Source organism: Sparus aurata, chromosome 19 (assembly GCF_900880675.1).
Source record: "Sparus aurata chromosome 19, fSpaAur1.1, whole genome shotgun sequence".
NCBI classification, from domain to species: Eukaryota; Metazoa; Chordata; class Actinopteri; order Spariformes; family Sparidae; genus Sparus; species Sparus aurata.
Genome location: NC_044205.1, coordinates 22420616 through 22444305, shown reverse-complemented (window position 1 = coordinate 22444305; position 23690 = coordinate 22420616). Strand labels below are relative to the sequence as shown.

The following is a 23690-nucleotide window of genomic DNA, read 5'->3' as shown; positions in this document are numbered from 1 at the left end:
CACACAATGTCCTATAATGGCACTTTTTTTTTTTATAAAAACCTATCCATTAGCTGTTAAACAAGCTGTGAAACATTTTGTCTCTCTGAATGCAGCGACACTTCAGGATGCGCCTTCTCCTCGGCAAATCAGAAAACCGGAGTCAGAGCCACTTACAAACAAAAAAAAGGCTGCAGAATCTCAAGACGTCAAAACCACAATAGAACTTTCCTTTCTTTTCTTTTCTTTTTTTTTTTAACTATCTGCCCAGCTCCTCAGAGCCTTTCATTTTTCTGTGGTAGTGCTCTTTCCAGATCAATTATTCCCACTAAAATAAGTACGAGGAGGCCATGAAATATTAAAGCGGAGGCTGAGCAGAGGTTGAAAGCTTCCCTAACGCGGGGGTGTTGTATCTGTTTTATTTTTCATGACGATCGCAGGGACCGTGGCGAGGAGGAGGCGCTGCAGTCGCTTGGGGCCGTTTCCGTGGTAGCTAATTTAGTCGCCGGCCCGAAACCCGCCGGCTGAAGAGCCCATCCAGAGTTGAAAGAAGGCCAAAAGCTCTCGGCCCTCCTCCTCCTACCCTGTCCACATCGCAGCGTTACCTATTAGCCGCAGAACGCGGTGTATTATTTAACGCTGATTCAAACGGGGTCCTCGCTCACACACAGGACGAGACGCGAGGCGGTTGCGTGTTTACTCGACGCGCCTCGCGGCATTGTTAGTGTTTTCCTCGCCTTTCATCTCCTTCCTCCTGCTCAGCGCCACCAGGCAGGAATCGCAGCGTCTGACTAAGTGGTGAGATTTGTTTGCCTGATCGAAATGCAGATCAAACTTCCAAAGCAGCCTTTCTACAGAGCCTGACAAATATATTACACGTAGATGTTCTTGCTTGTTTTATTTTTGCATGGCTCGGTGTTAAATTAATGCAGGTTTAACATGCACAATATTTTTCCATCCTACACCCTTTGCCTCGAGCCCCACACGGGCTGACACACCGTCCAGGGCACCAGGTTCTGGATGTTTATTGCCTTGTTTAAAGTGTTGCATGAAAGAGTCATGAGGCATCAGCCTGAGCTCACAACTGTTGCCGTTTGACTGTACAGTGGCTTCCATGGGGTCACTGTTTTCACAGCTGCCATGTTTTATGTATCGAACATCTTTTATTTCCCTGCTCACATCCCCTCTGCATGATGGGAACATGGTATTAGCGCTAAAGCTTCCAAAAAAAGCACAAACTACAGTGCCTTCACTGCAATGTGTGTGTGTGTGTGTGTGTGTGTGTGTGTGTGTGTGTGTGTGTTTGGGAAAATGGGGGCAGCAGTGACTCGGCACATCTCAGTGATGGAGCTTCAAAGCTTATTGTTATCACTGTATGCAAGCCAAGCATCAGCCTGTTCCAGATCAAACAGTTCATTTGTCACTCGGAGACTGATGTTGAGAGGACGGGATTTTTATTCATCAAACCTACAGAGCACTTTTCAAACGGCACGGATCACCGACTCCCTGAAAAAAAAAGGCTTTGTCAGAATTCATCCGCGATATAAATTCAGTCTTTTGTCTTTATTGTAAGCAATACGAGTTTCATGGTGGTGACTGCGCTTGAGTCGGGAGCCGAAGGTGAGATAAGGTGACATTTCTTACTTACCTCTCTGACATTGAAGATATTTTATAAAAAAAAAAGTAGTCCCTATCAAAACTGAAATATGATATATGTGATAATCGAAAGTAACGGGGACACTGCATGAAGCAAAATAAACTATATTTCTACATTTGTGCCATATCACGCTCACATTACCTGTGTAAGACCTGGCTTTCATATCAGGAAGTGGGGAGGGTGTCAAGCCAGTGACCACAGTTCAGGACTGTGTTTCAACATTTGTATTTGCGGAACCAGTGGTTGTTTTTTTAAGGAGACCTCGTGAAATTTTCCAGCTAAGATTGTGCCGACAAACGAGCTATGTTTGCGGCACCCAAAACAGGTATCAAAGCGAAAACCAAAATCTTTTCCTAATCCGTACCGAGTGGTTTTGTTGCCTGAACCTAACCAGACAATGAGCAACATAAAATCGATGAATCAAACCCAGAGAAACATAAGTTTGGAATATAAAAGTTTATAGAAACGTACGTTGCCTTTGACCCAGGATACCCTTTCTTAAGTTTAGTTTTTTAAATTTTATGTTTGTATTTCTGCCCTTTTTTACAGTGTAGGGAGAAGTATGACATGCAATAGGGTTTCTAACGGCTCACCTAGCCTATGAAGTCCGGTTTTGACCCACGACCCACAAGTGGCCCTAACGACTCTGAAACTCAGAGCTCACGCGTGTCCTTAACGACTCTGTAAGGACACTCCCACACAGAGTTTAAAAGCCTGCCAACTCCCCTCCAGTTAGTTAGAACTGAAGAAGCCTCTTGGATGAGAGGTGAATTCTTCAAGAAAATGAAACAAGTACAGTTGCCTACGATACAGCGCCTAGATTTAGACATGCAATAAAGGTAAAGGCCAGTATCAGACTGTGAAACAGACATCTTAGGCTTCTGGGGCACCTGTTTGTTTATCTAGTTTCAATGTGATTTTCCCCAATTTCTTTTAATTCACCTCCTCTATAGTAAGTTCCAGACTGTCTCCAGAATATCTTTGCCCACTATTCAGTCTATGAAATAAAGAATTGTGAGCAAAGACAATGTTTTTTCTGTGTTTTTGGTGAGTTGACCTATTAAAAGGCACATAATTGAATAGTTTATTAGGTACCTAGTTCAAACTAATGCAGTCTTATACAACAGTCGTGTTATAAATCCTACCTTCATGAAGGTTATAATGTTCAGTTGCTGTGTGATTTATGCACAGTGAAATCTGCTCCCTCCGTCCGTCAGCTCGGGTTGGATCTGTGGTGCATTTCATCTTGGAATTCTAGTGCTCATGCTCTGTTCAATGATCCGACAATATGATCTGATTACCCACGACACATTAATGCACTTTGATTTTTTTCCTTTGAGCGACGCCAGAACCGATCCTTCACGCTAATGTCTGCTCCCCCCCCCCCCAAGAAAAAAAAAAGAAATCATGAGCTGAAACTGGTTTGTAAAAAGCTGAAATGAGTCTAAATGACACGGCACACCAAGACAGTGAGATTAACGAAAGCTCAACAGGTTGCGTCCTGTTTTGAACCCAGGACGTTTAGTGCTGCAACTTCAAGTTCTTCTCAAAATTTGTGAAAAATTCATTTGTTGTTATTTCCAGCGCGGTGACTTTAGGTGAACTGAAGTCACCGCGAGAAACAAACACCCCGAGAAACGCTGAGATCCAGAGCCGAAGTCAGCCCACAGAGGGAAACAAGGCAATCGCTGTTGCAGTGTGTGAATTACAACAGCAGCCCATGAATATTTAAAGTGTGATCAGGAGAGACCTCCATTATGTGAGCTACTGAGCTGTAATGCCACGGCTGATTATGAGAGCAGGAACGGTTCATGTGCTGCTGTTGAGCTGACAGAATCAATCGCCTTCATGCTGTGAACGCACGCAAACAGGTAGCTGTCACATCGCGACTGCTGGCGTTCGGCTGTCTCTCCGCACACCGACGAGCTGCCAGGAAAAACATTTTGTAAAATCAGTTATGAAAACCTCAAATGCAACTTCTTATTCTGTTTTCACCCAAAAAACCTCATCCAACATAACAGCACACTTACCCACAGGCGAAGCCTCTCGTCGCAGTGCGCCGCAGTCAGAGGCCACTTCCTTAACATCTCGGCTAATCTCGGGGGCACTGCTGCAAATTACAATTCAGAATTGATGAATTGTGGCGTCCGTCCACACCGGGTGCTCCTCTAACCCCCCCCCCCCCCAATCAATGTAAGTGACTTTCCCCCCACACTGAGAATGGACTTTTTGTTAAATGACGCCATGAGAAAAAATTATAGCTATAAATTTGAAGCCAGCACCGCCTGTTATTAAGATTTATTGCTGTGGTTCATGTTAATATCCCACCCCCGCCCAATCGCATCAAGCGCTGGTGCCACTGTAGGTCAGCCAATGGGGTTTCTGGCTATTCCTCGTCCTATCCTCTGTCCACTGTGAAATGAGCCGGGCAGTAAAATGGTCAAGAAAGAAAACCAGCAGCTTCTGTGAAACTGCCAGCTGCCAGACTTAAGGTGGATACGTCCTTGGTGAAGCTGGTCGTTAAAAAATTACATTCACCACGCTCGTATATCAGCCCGCCTGATTCTGTGTGAAAACCCACCGCTGACAGAACCGGCGTGTCCAGTTCATCGCACCAAAACGTGAAGGTTCACACCATTCTGGAATATGCTAAACATGGCATTATTATAGGATTTCCTGATTAGGTCAACAAGCGTTGACACACAATCAAAGCTCCAGCCATTATCTTGATATTCTGTGGAGGATGCTTGAAAAGCACTTTGTCAAATACAACTCAAAGATGTAATATTTAAGATTTCTATATTAAAATGCTTGAAAACGGCCTGTTATATATTGTCTTGAGCTGTGTACTCACATTATCGCAAATGATTCAACAGAGAAATCCACAAGTTCACTCAGGGTTGTAGTTTATTTCCAATTGGTTGCTATCACTGTGACCTCCAGTGAACAAAAAACTCGACAAGAATACAAACTTACAGCTTTACTTCTTCCGTAAGCTAATAAGACTGTCTGCTTATTTGATCTCCGGTCAACCCTCGCTGAACTCAGCACTCACCAGAGACGTTCATAAGCTAAAGTACATATAGTAGTATCGTAATTCCCCATCCAGTCAGCAGTCAGCAGTCAACATTACAGTTCATAAACACCTGATAAAATCATCCACGAATCGCTGCTGCAGTCAGGTTATTTAACAGGAGTGAAGATAAATCACAATTTCTTTTTTTTTTATCCCACAAGTTTAAAAGTTATCTCTGAGTTCTCTCACCGTTGGTAAAAAGCTCCGGATCTAGAACAAAATCTTCTGTTTATTCCTCCAGAAGATCTGGCTCTGCACCTGACTATCACCACCAGAGCCAGCCAGCTGGAAAATTACATAATGTGCTTAAAAATGACTTAGTAATACATGTTATGGTTAAATGGCTTTCATTTTAATCTCTTGCAGCATGAGTTAGCGTGAAAATATCTGACAAATGTTTGGAGGCGATTATCTAGAAGCAGCTCAGAGACATCACATGTCTAGTTAGTAGCTATGATTTTACACATCTGGGATTCACCAGAGTTTGGTGGTAGACGTGTTGAGTTGTGCCACCATGGTGAACTGCAGACCTAAACCTGTCCTGCATCAAGAGAAACGAGGGCTGGATAAATCCATCCATCCAAATTAAATAAATGAATATGTTTCAAATCAATGCTTGCATGGTGCAAATGAGGTGCAACATCCACAAGGCTCTCAGGTTGCAGGTTATAATTTTTAAATTCTTTTATATTTACAAATGTGAGTGGAAATGCTCTCTTATGCTTGTATTAGTTTTGTTTTAATTTGTCCAGTTTTTTTTTTTTTAAAGAGCATGTGCTGCACATCAAGAGCCGTGCTGCCATAGCAACTGGTGGATCTTTTCTTCCTTATCGATTTAAATGCCACCTCCATGGAAACTCATTTGACATTCAACTTATTTACTGGATCAGACCCACTACTGTTTGTTCCGTGATGTTTAAACTATGAAGTGGGTCGTGGGGGGGGGAAACAAATGCAGCGTGAGAGGAGGACGAGGCGATCTCATCTGCTCCTCACCACGAGCATGTGTCGGACGCTTCGGAGCGTGGCTCGATGCGGATTGTCCCGCACAAATTGAATGTTTTTCAGTCCTCGCGTCGCCACTTCAGTGCCTGGAGATTAGTGCGATGACGTGTGATGATCTGTCTCTGATGTCCCTGACACAGCTGATGGACTTTAAATGGTTAAGTGCGTGCAGCAGATGGTGATGGTGACTTTGGATTACATTTATCTCGCAAACTGTATTCATGTCATTACATTTATATCGACTGTTGCTCAGTTGAGGACCTGAGAGAGTTTTTTTTTTCTTTTCTATTTCCTTTCCTCCAACACAGGTTATTCCTTTTCATGTGTCCCAGAGGCTCTAACAATGAATATTTTCCAACGAAGGAAACAAACACAGGGCGATTACTGCTCTATTTTCTTTGAATTCTTTAGGCTAAACCGCCCTATATACCTTGTTTTCCATTTGTTAATTTGTGTAGCCCTTAATCACATTTACAGCCCCAAAGGACTCCAACACGCCCACATTAAGAAAAAGCAATGAAGACAATAAATGAAAATGACACCCCCCCCCAACCTCCGACCCTCGCTGAGAACAAGGGAAAAAAAACACTTCAGAAGTTCAAATCAGCAAAACAAAGCTGAAACAATTAGCAAAGCGACTCCGCGGCGGGGCTTTAACATTAGCCGTTAAGCAGCATGCTCGTCTTCCTGCTTACAAGGCAATGAGGGGATATTACCGAGATTTGGTTTTTAACGGGGCGCTCCGAGTGCGCTTCTGTCATTGTAAAAACACAAGACATTACATCCTGGCATGTGGCGCAGTCAGACGGAGCCAGCAGCAACACTACGGAAGCCTAATTGAACTCTCTGTGATTCCCCTCTCAAGGGCTATTCTCGGCGCTCATTATCTTCCCCTTGTCCCCGTAAAGACCAGATGACTTCGCTTTGACTTTGAACCTCCCTCTCCAAACAGGTCACTCGAGCCCCCCTTTTGTCCTTTCATCTTCCCTTTGGCTTTTAGAGAAGAAGCGGGGCCCCGCCATTCCTTCCAGAGGCGCGGTTGCATCACCTCAGACAGCTGCCAGCGGTGGCTTCGACTCGGAACAAAGAAGGATCCAGGTAACTGTGCTCTAATCACTTTAGTCGTACCGTGTGCTGACTATGCCAACACACTGAGACAATGTCTATATATGTGTGTGTGTGTCTGTGTGTGTGAAGCAGAAGAATTCCAGGATTATTTATCTCTTCTTTACACTTGTCATTTTTACGTCTGACCCTGTTCAACATCCTGTCACTGAAGAGTTTTCCCTTTCTTCCTCGTGCTGTCAAAGACGAAGAAAGCGGGAGTTAATACGAAGTACATTTAACGGACCACTGTTCTTTGAGGGGCTCGTACTTAACTTGAACCAATTCTCTTCAAGCCACCCTCTAAGTCTACTCGGCTACACTTCAGAGGGAAATATTGAACTTTTACTGAAATCATTCGATGGCTTTAGTTACAAGTTACTTTGCAGTTGGCCAAAATGTGGATTGTGAAGGCGTAACTTTTGGCTCTGGGCAACTTTGACAGCACATTCCGAATTTTAACAATCTGAGCAAGAAAATAATCATAAAAAATTATTAGTTGCATATGAAATAGTAATAAAAGTAAGTACAGTTATTGTCAGCGTCAGTGTTAGACAGTCATCAGGGGTTATCTGGGGCACAGGGTTCTCACCATTGATGTCTGCGAAAATGCAACAAAAGTGCCCTCTTGGACGCCCCTATTGCAGATAAAACATGTTCAAGTGCCCTCCAGGGCACCCTTTCAATGGACAAAAACATGGTGAAGCACCCTCTCTTCAATGTAAGTGTGTCTTCAATGTGACTTACTGCCTGCTGGTGACTCTCAAGTGTCGGGCTTTTTGGGAAGGAAGTACGGAATCTCAAGTATTTTGCCTCAAGAGCACAGTGTGAAGGACATAGTAACATAATACATACATATTATTTGACTTCATGAGCTGCTCTTGTTTATGACCATCTAGAGCGATTTTTGATTAATTTTTTTGGTGTGGCAGTGTTGCTGATAATAACACATTACCACCCAACCTCGTCGTCTGCGATCGACAGACTAAATATCTGAAAGATTTGCACGTTATCGACATATAAGATGAAGCTGTAGTCTAAAGCTTAGTTGCATTGCCCCCCTTTGGCACCAGCACTGGTTATAGTCTACTAATTTAGTCAAGAATAACTCCCCTGAATCCTGCTTTTACACGGATGCTTCCACCACCACTGCTCAACACAGAAACACCCAATAGCCCTGATCAAACAGTCATTACTGTGTTGCTGCTGGAATCATCATTTATTATGCTTTTATCCCTGCACACACATCCCTCTGTTTACTTAATATCAGCAAGGGATCTTGGCGCTTATTGCTGCCCTGTAGATGGCTTTATGGAGCGTAGCAAGTACAGCCTCATTCGAAAGTCATCTGGGCTGTTGCACTAGATGTGATGACGGGTTTTTTGCGAGTCTTAATACTTAAATGTATATTTGCAGGCACGAAGCTGCTTAAGTTGTTCTCCTACCTACCTGACCTTCAAGAAGCCTTTGTTTTATGCTAATCCTACTTTTATGGATAAAAAACAATAATCAAAATTTTCTTTAATCCAGTTTTTACCGTTTTTTTTTTATTTATTTTTTATATAACAGGGATTAAATAAAAAATAAAAAAAATCTTTGTTGCACTTTTTGATAGACAGGGAAAAACAAACAAACAAACAGAAACTTTCTTGACCCTCAGGGCTTCCGTAGTGCCTCTTACCAGCAGTACTAGCACTGACCAGGAGTTTACGAGTGTAGTTTACGAGCCTGAGGGGGAGTCATTGAGGCAGGTGAGCAGATGAGCCTAGTGGTTACCTGTTATGACAGGTGAGCTTCACCAACTGAGTCAACGTGAGTTTGAGTTAAACAAGTAGTCAGATAATAGTTCAACCGTTTAACTGCCGGAGCCACGAGACCACCGGAAGTGCCAGTTTGCTTCTTAATGAGATGCGCTAAATGTCGCGGTAAGCTAGCTTCATGTTTTGACTCTGCTCGTGTTGTGTGTTAGCAGCTGAGTTAGCTCCACTTTAGCCACTTCAATACTTTTATTGTATTTTGGGAAGCTGTTTCTTGGAACCGTATTTAATGCTTGGAGTTTAAATTTATCAGTAACATTCACCATGTTAAAAAAAACAACTGGAATTTCTTCACATGTAGTCCTTTTGCAACCAGAGGTAATTAAATGATATGTCAAACAGTATTTTACTAACAAAAGGTAAATTAGTTTAGTTTACTGTTACAGCTAAGAGCATCTGGAAAAGTTATGTTTACCAAACAATGTCTGTGTTTGTACAAGACATTATAATTTTACTGTCACTGAGGTAGTACAGTTGTAATGGTAATGTTAATTGTGATAAAAGTGTTTTACTGTTTCCTCACATAGTAGTTGAATATGAAACGGTTTATTCCTAATTTTGCTAAATATTTGCTTCATGCCAATACTGTATATGCTAACGTAAAGCATATTTTGCTAGAATATGATTATACTGACACTTTTTGGCCTGTATCGACATCCAACGCTGTGTTTGTGCGGCGGCCCCGAGCACTTAAAGTTGAAAATCTCTCAAAATTAGGCAATAGTATTCTCTGTATTCTTGTCTCTTTACCGTTCATATCATTGCTCTGATGTCCCGTTGTCAAATAATAAACAAGCTGATGTTAAACAGTAAAGGGGCAATGATGATTAGAGGCAGTTGTCAAGATATCATAGTCATAGCGACAAGACACACTTGCAGAACACTTCATCTCAGCGCTTTTCTGCCTGAAAACAACGTCATTTGGACACAGGCCCTTAAATGTTGTTGTTATGTGGTACAGGTTTTATTTAGCGAGAAGTTCCAATGAAGAAGATCCTACGATACTGGCAGATGGCGAGCCTCCCAGCTTGATCTCTAGGAGCCAGGGTCTACATTGCCACTGAACGAGCAGGATGAACCATCTTCTTCGTGGTAAGATCGTGCCAATCATCTGACGTGGCGCCAACTCAAATATACATAAAGAGTGTATTCTGACCCAGACTCAGACAGACCAAACTCAAAAAGAAGTTGACTTTAACCAATTTACTCTCATCAAACGCTGACTTACTTGAACTACCCTACAAAAACTGATGTTACATGATGACTAATAACTGCTTTCATGCATTAGAATAACCTTTTTTTTATCAGCTATGAAAAACTTAAGTTGCCATATACAGAAAAATAGATGGTGGTAGACCAAAGTAACACTGGCATGACTCATTGTTGGAAACAGTCATATTTTTAGGGCAGGGACAAAGTTGCCCCGATGAGTCTGTGTATTACCACTGCATGACTCTATGTCTGTTTTTTTTTACTGGCATACACTCCTTTGACCTTGAACACATACAAAGCCCAATTCTGCCTGAGATATTTTTTCACTTACTACAGTGCATGAGTCATTTGTTGAAAATGTACCCTCCTTTTAACTTTTGACCGAGGCTGCCCTGCAGTCGCTTCTTCAGCCCCACAGTGAAAGGCCTTATATCTTGTGCCGTACCAGAACACCCTCCGTGCCCTCTGTAAGACATCAGTGCGAACCGGCTCTGGTCCCTGGGCTTTGAAGTGTGTTTCAAAGGTACTTCAAAGGCAGACGGAGTAGAGATACATGCTGTCATACCTCATTTAGTCACAGAGCATTTCATAGATTTAGGCCATCATTTTAATTGTTGTCATGTATATATAGTAACAGTAATTATCGCTAAACTATTGATAGCATCTTGAGTTTTAAGGGGTTCAGTTTTGACAATATTCACTTAACGCTTGTTACACAGACGTCACGACGCTAATTTGACATTCTGAGAACATGCTACTTCTGTATACTTACCACAAATCACTCTCATTTTCATTAAATGTTCCCACTCACGATGTGCAACGCCCCTCACCATCTGCAGTCATCGCCTGCAACCTGTCACTCACCTGTCAGCTGTGTCAACACTCACTTCACACACGCTGGCGCACGCACACACTCTAAAGGTAATTAACTCTTCAGCTTTAGAATCCGTTGACAGGCAATTACAGTGTTTAAACATATATGCGTGCACACTCCAGAGCTAACCGCGTTTCTTAGATAACCGTGTGCTTAATGGACCGCAAGGAAGTCGGATGCTGTGTTTGTTTGCTGTGAAAGTGAATCATCAATTATGGATGTTGAAGTTATATGTGAGTTTATAGAAGTTGCTGAGATGTACGCCTCTGATGTATAGGTGCAGGCCTCAAGACATCAAGGCTAAAAACCACAGACGTGTTCGTTGTACTTGACTTGAATGATTGCAGCGTAGGCTATCGACAACGTGTAATGTGAACGGTGGTCGTTCAAAGGGATGAAAGAAAATCACCTGAATCGTCCTCCCTCGATTTTGTCCTGAGTTTCAGCTCAATGTTTGGCAGATTACAGTTCTTGTAATACTTTCAGGGCACAAACTGTTAAAACCTTCTTTACACTTCTTCTTACACAGTGGAGCTGTAGCTATCAGTCAGAGGAGACCTAACAGAGCTACAGTATAAAAAAAATGTTATTTCAGGATATTGCAGGTCCTGCACATTAGAACTTAAAATCATTAGTTTATGTTGACAAATTTAACTTTTAAGAGAGATGATACTCTTGTACCACAGGAAATACATCTAATTCTAGGGTAGGTAAGTATGGATAACCCAACAAGCTTGTTAACTCAACTATGAAGTAGAAATGATCTGTTTTTTTAGCTCATTTGGCAGGGCGATGGAGTATATAACGGATGAAAAAAGGATTTAACCACCTAAGCAAATTCATACAGTCTCACCGTAATCCTACTGACACTGCAGTCAATGAGATTAAATCAGTTTTACCATGTGTGATATTAATCTGAAACACAAATTGTTTTTTTCTATGATCTGTGACATTGTTCAAGGGGTGAGAGACAATAATCTCCCAGTGGCAGATGTGAACATTATGAATGCACCCTTGAAATTTGCCTGGATACAGATCAAAAGGGATGTTATGCTTATTTTGTCATGTTAATTCCAGCCTTAATCTGCTGTTTTTTTCTTAAACCTGCCAGATATTGAGAGAATATATGTGTCCTAGTTACTAAGATCATCATCTTGCAAGCACAGTAATTAGTTAAAAGAAATGTATTTGACACACACATTTTTCTTTGCTGAAAGTGGACTTCAAGGAGCAATATGTAAGAATTGGCAACCTGTTGAATTCATACGCCAATCATATCATCAGAATAACTGCTAATAGATGCTAACTGTAGCTGCAGTTAGCTAGTAAGGTCAGTTAACCATGCAGTTAAGCGGTTGTATTGGACGTTTCTGCTCAGACTGGGAGCTCTGGGAGTGTTGGGGGCAAATAGGGGGCAGCTCATCACCAGAGTAACCACTAAAAGCTGCTAACTGTTGCTGCTGTTAGCTTGCTAGCTCAGTAAGCTGTGTAGCTAGTGGCTCAGACTGGGAGCTCGGGGGAACAGGGGCGTGTCAGTGTTTGCATCACTAGTACAGGAGCTTTGCAGTGGGATGAGCTGCGGCTTGCTGGTTAGCATGCTAACCTGATAAGGTCTCTGCAGTATGATACATAACAAAGGTGTTGTTTCTTCATTTTCTGTTGATAAAAAATTCGGCAAAAATAAGTTCTTACATATTGCACCAAATTGCAAAGACAGCATAAGAAAATGACTGTATTTTGGGTTCATAAAACTTTAATGTTGACTTCTCTGTGGAATGGAAATCTGGAAAATTTAAATGAACTGAACAAAACTCTGGAGAAAATACATTAACTTTACGTCTCGGATATCAACTGTGGGACTGCTTTGATCTAACTTAAACGAAGGCTACCCTCAACAAAACGGCCTCTAATTATTTTGTCTTTGAATCTGAAATGAGAATGCCCACGAGACTCTGGTGGAGGTCTGAAAGAGCTGCAGCTGAAACCCATTTTCTCATTTCTCTGTGCTCCGTAAGCTCGCCCTCCACAAACGGCAGCAATGAGAATCAGGAGAATTGGTTGCTAGATTAAATCATGCATTTAAGGCTTGGGAACACAGGAAGGCCTTGAGTCAATGTGTTATTCCATCCCTCCTAAGAGTTTATCTGCTTTTGTTCCAAGTGGCCCCCACCTATTGAAAAGTCTAATCTGCTTTCTTCACTGTGTAAATGAAAGTTAAAAAAAAAAAAAAAAAAGAGGACCTGGCACAGTCTCTCATCAACACTTCCCTGTGAGAGAAAACACCATGGCAGTCTGCCATCCTCTCTGCTGAATCATTATATTCATTGCCATAACCAGAGTGGAAGTGCACGATGAGGACAGCAGACAGAAATATCTCGCCCTCTTTCTCTCCAGAGGCCGAGTCCAGTCCTGTGATTCTGACCCCTCAGATTCGTGGCTCACCTTGACATTTCCTGCTAATGACACTGACCGAGGGCTTCAGATTTTTCAGGGCTTTGTGCGAGTGCGTGCCATTTCTGTGATTGAACTAATAAAGAATTCTTGGATGTAATTGTGCCAGTCAGCTAAGGATTGCTGTCCAAGAACTCACGGTGCTGTGTGACTTTATGTTTTCACAGCTTAAAGTGCCATAAAATACCTTTTAATCTTCCTTCATTTCTGTCTCTCGATGAGTCTGAAATGTTTTGCTAAATATTTCTCCCTCAGTCATCATGTCTCTATATTTAGTGGTTTTGGTAGTGTGCCATTCCTAGTTACCAGGAATTCACACAAAATGATGCATGCGTGCACGACATCCTTGTTTTTTAACTAGCAGCTGTTTGTGAGTAGAAACCACAACAAGCACAGTGTAGCACGTACTGCTATTAGTCACTAAACATCATCAGCAAAACAAGATAGTTTTCATTTTCTCATTTTCTGCACTTTTGGTCAGCAGATTGTATTTTTTGCAAGGAATGAGTCACAATGAAATATTAGATGAAGAAGAACAACAGATGCAATTTGTTTGCAGTTTAAAACACAATTGAGGTACTTAGCTCCTTTCCAATGCCATGCTGTAGTGTGGATGCAATCTTGAGCCCTGTTCAGACCGCAAAAAGACGAGTTGAAACCTGCAACTGCTTGGGTAACACTCACACAAAATTCATTGTTTGTAGGTGTAATTACCAGGTAACATATTTGAAATATGTCCTTCCACTTACCACAATAACTACCTCAAGGTTTACTGACCTCAACATGATTAAATAATGATAATCTGCTATTTTCCATTTAGTGGTTGAGAGACAACAGACAATTTCTTTACCCCTTAACTTCTCTTGATCATGCCACTTTCATTTCTGTCCAACCAGCCTTAAGCAGGACACTTAAGATTTAAGATATTGAAGTGATTTTGCAGCTTAATTTCCAACTAGATCAGTAAATTAAGGTATTTTTTTTTAACCATCTATATATGTGCGTGACAGAGAAAGTGAGAGAAAGTTGATTGTTAAATTGGTGAGAATAAAATGGCTAACAAAATTGGCTTGTGAGTTGATGTTGGGCAGAAATTTGGAAATCAAGCTGCAACAACTCACTTCAGTTTAGTGGCCTGCTGATGCGAAGTTAGACAAAAACTAGTTGGTTGGTTCCTGGAAATGTGTTAAAGAAATTACCAGCTATTTATCAAGTGCCTGTTTAGAAAATGGCAGAATATTGTTAATGACCATGACCTGTAAAATGAGGTGTGTTGTGGTCTGGCTTCTATCAATCTTGTCTTAGTTATTTTACCTGGTTTTATTATACAATCGGATTTATCGCTTTTATATATGGTGTTGTGTTGTTGTTTTGTATCTTGTTGATACCATTTTGCATTGTTGTTGCTGTGCGTGCTATTTTTATTTTTCACCTGTACAGCACTCTATAACCTTTATAATGTTTTGAAAAGTGCTATATGAATAAAGTGTATTATTATTATTATCATTATCATCATCATTGTCATTATCATTAGTAGTAGTAGTACTAGTATAGTAGTAGTAGTAGTAGTAGTAGTACAACTGAAATTGTTCTGAAAAGGTGAAGACGCTTTTGAAAACCTAAATGAAATGGTGTATCTTCTCCATAGCAACAACGATCTGTACTTCCATTCTAGGTTTTATTTTTCAGCTGGATATAATTTGTAGGGTCTTAAAATATGAATGAGCATAGTAATAGTGAGTTATGTGCTGCAGTTGCGTTTCTGGTAATGATGAATCGGCAGAAACAAATGTGTGTGCGTGGCGAGTGTGCTGGTGAGCGAGAGCGAGCGAACAAGAGCAGTACAGAGTGATGGTGGATGCAAGTGGAGCAGAGGGAAAGGTTAGCAGTGTAGCGATCTGTTTAGCAGTAAATTAAAAATTTAAATCAGGGCTGTTCCTCACCCAAATTGAAAATAGATGTCTCTTTGGGTTAAATAATTCTCTAGTAATGATGCTGTGCTCAGGCTCGGTTGGGCTTCGACACAAAAACATGTTTTGGCCTGAAATGACCGTTTCAGTTGCCATAAACACGACTGCTGATGTCCCGAGGTCTGGTTAAAAACACCCAGTTTGTCATTACAAACTAAACTGCAGATGGCCCTAGTTTACTTTAAAAAAATATCGTTTTTTTCCGTCACCACAAGCACAGTTGGAAATTGTCCCGAGGTCTCCTTGAAAACATCCAGCGGTTTCACATTTAGGAATGTTGAAACGCAGGCTCAAACTGTGGTCACTGGCTTGGCAGACTTGTTGCCCCAAACTCCACCATTTTCAACTCCACTTCCCAACATGACAGTCAAATAATAAACATGCATTGTGAACGTGATGTGACACATTTTACGGAATTTTTAATACAGTGTAAATCCTTCGACACACACAAGTTTGTCTGTGTTTTGCAGATACTTTAACTGCCAACTTTTTAATCTTGGTAACAAGGCTACCTTAACCCTGATACATTTGTACGGTAATGCACAGTAGCATTGAGAGTTGTGTTCCATGGAGAGTGGTGAGTGTTTTCTCATTTGCACTCTCTCCTGGGGTTATTCTACATAGAGAGCATGAAGCCTGTAAATGTGTCGTCTGAACAGCAGGAGATAACTGCTGTGCTTTCTTGGTTTTCAAGCCTCTGAAGCCTACCTTTTGATTTTCCTCTGCTCTCAGCACAGCACTGATACCATCTGGCAGAAATCGAGAGCTAGTGAGCCTGGGTGAAGAGGAGGGGAGGGGAATCATGCAGTACTCCACTGTCTGATTAATCATGCTAATGAGTGATGAGGGGTTAGAGGTCCATTAACCTGTTCGGAAATGCCCCTGACTTGCCAAACTTCTGAGGGCACGGGCCCAGCGGAGTACCAGCCACAGATGATGGGGGGGAGAGTTAAAAAACTGGAGCCACACAGGGGCAAACTCTGGAGCGAAACACCTGTGCTGATGATGAGATGAGGAGAGTTGACAAAATATGGGCTCATCTATCCTCCCCTGCACACAAAACACTCTCAGCCCTCCCCCCCCCCTCCCAAGACTGTTCGACTGAAATCGCCTCAAAGGGGTCAGCTGTGTCTACAATTCTGGGAAACAAGGACAGTTCCATGCATGACAAACATGTGGGCCAACAGCCTTAAAATAGCAGCTGAGGTGGTCGGTGTTTCTATTTAAATCATAATGAGCTGTGGGATTACAGAGGCAGCACATTATAATAGTACAACCCAGTCACCAGAATAAATGTTGGCAGTTTACATTACTGCAAACCGTTAACATTTCTTTGTATTGAAATTTGTATTTATTTTTCTTCAGGTTCAGTTTGTATATTCATGTTATGACAGAGTTTCTGGTGTAGTTAGGTCAAGACAGAAAAGGCACTTGGTGAGGGTTAGGAAAAGATCATGTTTTGGCTTACCTGGTTGCCACAAACATGGCTGGAAAATGTCCTTACTCAGTTACGCTTACTTTATATGTAATGTGAAATGACATGTAACTGTCCAAATGTTGATGTGATATGTGTGGTTGCAGAAACTTTTATTTCAGCTTTTATTTTTATTCTGAGCTGGATATCGGTTTCTTGTTTTGCTCTTGTAAGAGGCATTGATTTTTTTGCTGTAGTCAAAGGGCATCAAGCTAAATAAACCAATATTTCCACCATTCAGGCATAATTACCTCCAGTACATCTCTGAAAATGAAAAAATATAAATTTTTGTCCTTTGAGAATAATAACTTCATATGGCATCTTTTAACACAAGCTACAAAGTCTTTTAGAAAGATATTAAAAACAAGAGAAAATACCATAGAGAAATTAATAGAAGTCACACTGATACAGTAGTAATGGCAAGTGTGGTATAAATTACAACACAATAAAACAAAGTAAAAGCAGAAGGAAACTCAATTAAAAAGGGTGCAGTTCAAATATTTAAAAGACAAAGCTAGTCTGCCTGATCTCCTCCAGCAGGTCGTTCCAGAGTCATATGGGCCTGACTCCAAAGACTGTGGTTTTAGCCTTGGCTTATAAGAAACACTAAGAGACCTTTGCTAGAAAACCTCAGGCTGCATTGAGGCTCATAAGGGTTAGTAAGTCAGTTATATAATCAGGGGCCAGCTCTAACAAACAACCCAGATAACCAGTGGAAAATGCTAGAATAGAACCAATCATAAGGTTCCTGTACAATAACCCAATAAGCCCTGTAGATAATATACGTTTCATTTAAAAGTACAGACATTCATTCTAATTCATCTAAAATGCAAGTTTGATCCTTTCACTGGCCTTATATCAGAGACTTTAGTTGCCTATTCAGTCGCAGACTGAAGAAAACGATGAACTACCCAAAACCTGCAGTTCATCCAACTTATAAGTTGCTGTTTGGTAGATTTTGTGCCTGAGGTTGTAACGGTGGTTTGGTCACTAGGAGTTACATGGAGGCTTCTGTTGGATTTGCATTTTTTTGCAGGTTTTGAGAAGTTATATTAAGATAGACAAGAATTCAGTGAGTTACAGTAGAGGGATGAATTGAAAAGTTATGGTGACAGTTTCCTTATTCTGTTGTTGAATTATGATCCCTGGAAATGGCCAAAATAGACTAAATTCACACCAAATTAAAAATGGCCCACTTCCTATTTCGTTTACGTGATCATTCCATGATCCTTTTTTTTTTAACACTTAGGATGTTCAACAACTGTAAATCTGGATGCTGTAGTACTGATTCGACCTTGAGGTAACTAAGAACTACAAAGGACCGAGGACAGAGCCTTGAGGCACTCCATTTGAGAAACTGGAGGTGAAAGGGTGCTAAAGAAATTAACATCTGTCAACTGAATCAAAAGCTGGACTAAGATCTAATAGCATTTAAACAGATGTTAGACTATTGTCAGCTGCTAAAAAGAATGACATTAAGAACTTGTAGCCTGATGTGTCAGCACTATGACCTCCTCTAAAGCCTGACTGAAATTTATCAGTCTGTTGCCAATGATGGATGCGCTGACGATGTTTCTTTGTTGTAACATTACCCCGAGGATGCAGTTAAGGTCAAGGGACATTTAACCGAAAGGGCATTTGTTAAGATTTTCTCATTCAAGCTTAATGAGAATGAATGTGTCAGAAAGCGCTAATGAACTATGGTTTCACTGTTGTAAAATCTCTGTGTGAGGGAAATGTCATAAATTTGTTTGATTCTCAAGATGATCAAGTGAGCCCAGCTGCTTTTGTAACCAACAAGTCCACAGCCTCAAAAGAACATGTAAGCCTCGTTCTTTATTTCCACAACACAAAGCCAGCACTGAGGAGTGTACAGTGAGAGAGTCTGACTTCAGACAGCCATGGATGCCTTTCATGGGGATATGTGACTGAGTCATTGTGTGTAGAAAAAAAAACAAACCCTGGAAATGTTAAAGAGGACTGGCAGAAGGTTGCTAATCCAACTCTAAATCAGATATCTCTTGAGTCACTAAGTGTGGATTTAACCAATAAAAGAAATATCTCTTAAAACTAAAATCCACCTTTAAACACAATGCGAGTGGTGTGCTTAAAATATGAGAGTTAAGTATTTGTGAACAATCGTCTCCCCCTTTTCTGAAAACTTTTATCAGTGACGACAAGTTTTTGTAGTTGGTATCGGATCATCAAGAGACTCTGCCCTTGGCTCTGTCGTGTCCACCTTTGGGAGAATTGATTTGTTTGTGTTCCCAGATCCAAACTTAAGAGAGGAAAATACAGTAACTGCACCAGCCTAAACCATAGTCTGCGGGGACACAAATTCTAATATTCAAGCCAGTTTCTCCCTCTGTCTGTCTTTTTACTCTGCTACAGTCTGTGTGTAGGTGGGGCAACATGCATAGTCAGGAAACAGACTCCACAGATGATGGATCTTTCAGGAAGGATGAGCAGTTTTGAAATACACCATTGAAGCTCAGTATGGACGCTTACCGAGCGTGAAACAGCCACTGCTGTCTTGTCAACTGTAGTTCCAGTAGCCTACTTTGCATTTATCTAGCTCTCAAATATACATACCGTATGAACTGCCTAGTATTCAGTTGGCTGGATGTATTTTACGTGTGTTTATCTACATTACAGACACTTTATTATACCGACATTTTAAGACAATCAATACACTTTGTGGATTTAGCCTGTTTCGTGGTTTACTTGCCAATAGCCGTGATTGACATTTTAACAGTGTTTACAGACTAAGGTACTAACTGAATTAAAGAGCCTGTGTGATAGCATACAAAGAAAATCAGAGATGACATGATTTTAGGTGAACAAATGTTTCAACTACAGAATAAATCTGTGCTTTTCCCAGAGCTGTAGCACTGAGGGATAAGCATTATTCATTAGTAACAGACAAAGGTAAAAAAGGAGAGGTGTCAGGAGGAAAATGACCGAAAGAACTGGTGATTTAGCCTCAGGTAAAAACAAGCTTTGATATGTCTTTACAATTCTGTCCATATTGGATGATATGTGAGATCACGACATAGGTGACAGAGGTCAGTTAACCAGACATAGCCCCCACTTGTCAAATTAACCAGTTCGTCTTCATTTCAGTCTGAAATAGAGTGCAGATTGGGCTGCTTTCTTCTGTCTAAACCAAAGAAATAGTGGTTAATATATTTCTGTATAAGCCTTCATCGAGGGGTTATAAGGTCCGGAGAACACTCTTTGAAGCTAGAGTGGTGGCTACTGAGTAGTGTCCTGCAAATTCAGTATAACAGCAAGAAATTGTGTTTTTTGTTTGCTTTCAGTTTGTTTGTTCAGTTAATTCAATCATAGTCAGCCAGTCAGTCAGTCAACCAGTGAGACATTTTCTCTTCTATCTTTCTATTCTTCCCCCAAAACTACATAGTGAGCAGGACTTATAGCCCCAACACAAACAGAAGGTAATATAGCTTATCATTTATTTTACATAATTTTTACACTATAGTTAAACTAAAGGAACCTGATCCGATGATGAAATGCCTAGGATCATTGTTGGTTAGGTTGCTGCAATGGCTAAGGTCTCCTATCAGAAGATATAGGAGCCATACTATTAGAAGACCACAGAAATAACATCTAAAATGGAAGCCGCCTTGATGTTAAGGTATTCTCACTTCTTTGTGTTCAGTCTTATGGGCTAAATGTTCTGATCCAGATGGTTTGCTTCACCAGACACGTGGTAGTAGTTCTGATTGCAGCAGTGGACTCATTTAGATGATAACCCCAATAACTTGTGTCACAATTTTAGGTAACAATATTGTGTGGGGTTGCAGCTAAAATTGGGGTTAATGGCCAAGTTATTATTTATTCATCCCTGTGGGGAAATTTGTCCTCTTGCATTTAACCCATCCAAACTATTTAAGAGCCATGTTCAGTCACGGTGCAGCACCGGGGGACCAACTCTGCTTCTGAAGTAAGTGCTTTGGTCAAGGGCAACTTTAATAGTATTCTAATACCTACAACAGCATGCATGTGTTTTGATTTCAAAGGAAGCAGAAGAGAGAGCATTCAAACTCAACTCAGAAAGCATAGGGCTCAGGCTTGAAAGCATGGCCTTGTGCAACAATCAGATTTAGAATTAGACTGAGATATTTTCAGTTCACTCCAGTACAGCTGAACCTAATTTCATGAATACCCAGATTTGAGCATTCTTTGGCTGGTGTCTGTGTTGAATGTGCTTTCATTTTGTAAATTCAGAGTTTTCCATAGCTGTGCAAGTGAGATTCTATCACGAGGCTCTGTAAGCAGACTCTCCCCTTTGGTTCTTTTGATAAGAAACAAAACATCTCAGAACACAAACAGTCTTTATATTGGTGCAGATGAAGAGAGGCTTTCCAGTGACTCATTTGCACACACTACTATGAATAGACTACCCTGCATGTAAATCTGCAGCAGCACTGATCTGTTTCCGGATCTAACAAAAGCCTCACAGTCCAGAAAATATATAAATTAAAGGGCACAAAGAATCTTTCACAGGTCAATATTACTGTGTGGACTAATCACTTAGTCCAGCAGAACAAGCTATTTAGAAATACCTAGGCTCTATTAAACAGGGTTCTTATCTTCCCACTGCAGATCTGAGGAGTCCCAGATTCATGTTCCTCCTTCTCTCCAAACACTGACCTCCTTTGAGGTCTTCCAGGATACTTTAATCCAACATGAGGAATTCAAACTAAACATTTCTGTGTGTTGCAACTTTACGTATTTTAGGTTGAATTTTCTATTTCCTGGTTAGGTTTACGCACAAAAAAACACTTGATTAGGGTTAGGATAACATGATGGTTTGGCTTAAAATACCTGTTTTGGATGCCACAATCACAGATGGAGATGGTCCAAATTCCAGTAAAATAAAGCTGGGTTTTGGTTGCAGCAAAAACGACTGGAAATATCCCCAGGTTTCCTCAAAAATATCAAATGGTGTCCCCTCCCCCTCCTGATGTGAAAGATGTCTGAAAGCACATAATGTGAACGTGATATGCCATGTTTGGTACAAATGTCAACCTTGGACATATCTGTGGTTTGCAGAGACGTTAACGGCTGATATTATATTTGGGCGAATGGGCTGGGTCAACAAAGCACAAAGTAAACACAACATACCACATCGTGTGAGTGCTTAAAGGCGACCCAGCTGCACCAGCATCAGAGAAACCTGTCACTTACCCAACATGGTCAATATTTCACTCATTGCACTGTGGTTCTGGTCCAGCCCTGATAGGATGCTGTCCAGGAAATCTGGGTTGGACAAAGAGGGCTGAACACTGGATGTGTTTGTTTATCACTCTAACTGTAAAACATGGAGGCAGACTGAGGGGGAAGGGATGAAGGAGGATGGGAGTAGTCATGTTAGGATGAAGCCCATATCTCCATAGGAATGATTGATGGGGATGAGGAATTGCTCCTGTCATGGTGCAATTACACCAGTCGGACAGGATGTGTTTGAAGGACAGAGCAGGGGGAGCACGGACTAGGAGGATGAAGTGATTCATGCTGAAGGAAAGCGCAGCAAAACAAATGATGTTACGGTCTTGACCTTGTAACGGTGACGAGATATCATCTCTCTTGTTAATTTTAAATGATGCCCTGCCTGGGAGCCTTTTTTTATCCTGCAGATTTGTCCATTAAAACTCAAGCAGACTGTCATGGCCACATGTGTCACCGCTGGGAGGAGTTAAGACTCTTAGTTTAGCCCTTTTCTGTCCTGTTTATTTTTCCTTGACAAGTCATCAGCTGGTATGTAGCTGTGATTAGGCCTACAGGAAGTGTGAATCTGTATTTCCCTGTTTGTTCAGCAGAGCTCTGTACAACTAAAGTTAACAAAGTATGTTGAGTTTTCTGTGTCATGAAGGTGGTTTCGTCCTCACCATTGTGAAGTATCATCATCAAAATTTGCCTAAACAGTGTTGCTTATGGCAGCAATACTTTTTCACATTCTAAATCTGAAGTAGTATTATTACAGTCAAATGAAGCACCAAATGCCCTTTTCATGGTAACACACATGATTCTGAAAATACCCTGAGTAAACAAACAGAGGTTAAGGTTTTGTTGAGCCAGCTCACCAAAGAAAGCCTATGTCCAACTTGCTTCATATCGTATCCCCAGGGCGTTGTCTGTCTGTCCTCTGCTATTTGCTATTATTTCTATACAAGTTATGTAACATTAGCTCCCAAAAATTAATCTGCCTCTGTCTCTTAAATCATTGAACTGAGGGTAATTTCAGCAAGACAGCCATGCTAGCAGTTATTTTGGCTCAAGGTACAACTCTGCTTTTAAGTTAAATGCTAATAGCTGCATGCTAACAAGCATAGAGTTAAGACTTTGAGATGTTAACCATCTTAGTTGTCAGCATGCTACTATTTGCTAATTAGCATTTAACACAAAGCACATCTGAGGTGAATGACAATGTCATTAGTTTATTGGTTTCATTTCACCTAACGACAGATGAAAAGTTCACCAAACTATTACAATTCATCCATTGGAAAACATAAATGTCAGGGCCAAATGTCAGAGAAAATCCTTTCAACAGCCTCCCTGTCCTGACATTTCACTGAAACCATTAAACTTAAGCTTTTTGTAGTGGTTGAGCGAGAATCAGGGGGTCACACAAATCATTAGTATTCATCCTCTGGGGACCATGAATATCAACGTTTCAGGACAAAAGTTCACACCATTTCATCCGATAGTTGTTGAGATATTTCAGTCTGGCTGACGGACTGATTAAACAGCATAAATCACAACAAAACAATCATCTTTTAAGCAAATGTAGCTTTCGTGACATGTAATGTAAAAGCTTTCATAATGTGATTAGACCATATCAAGTCATGTTTTATGTCATGAGTCGTAGCCAGACATTTCTAACTTTCCTAATATTTTATAAACTCACTGTTGATCTCATCAGCGCTGCCAAAGGGACAGCTGACCCTGCTTGAAGAGTCCACTCAGCAGTTCTGCATGAATTGCGAGCGAGTTGCAAGTGACCTCGAGAAGAGTTCAGTTCCCCTTTGTGGGGAATTGGTGTTGGAT

General features: G+C 41.0%; 1 long non-coding RNA gene across 2 annotated transcripts in view; it reads left to right on the top strand.

The window, feature by feature from the left end:
• The first annotated feature begins 8598 nt into the window (after positions 1-8598).
• The window catches only part of LOC115570162 (uncharacterized), a 95429-nt gene continuing 80337 nt past the window's right edge, over positions 8599-23690 (top strand). Inside the window, exons 1-5 of one of the 2 annotated variants that reach the window (XR_003981711.1) lie at positions 8599-8746; positions 9600-9730; positions 10237-10373; positions 10690-10771; positions 11002-11122. This is a non-coding gene — a long non-coding RNA (uncharacterized LOC115570162). Of the gene's footprint in view, positions 8747-9599; positions 9731-10236; positions 10374-10689; positions 10772-11001; positions 11123-23690 lie in introns of those variants that run through there. The other variant, XR_003981710.1, reaches the window with a different exon arrangement.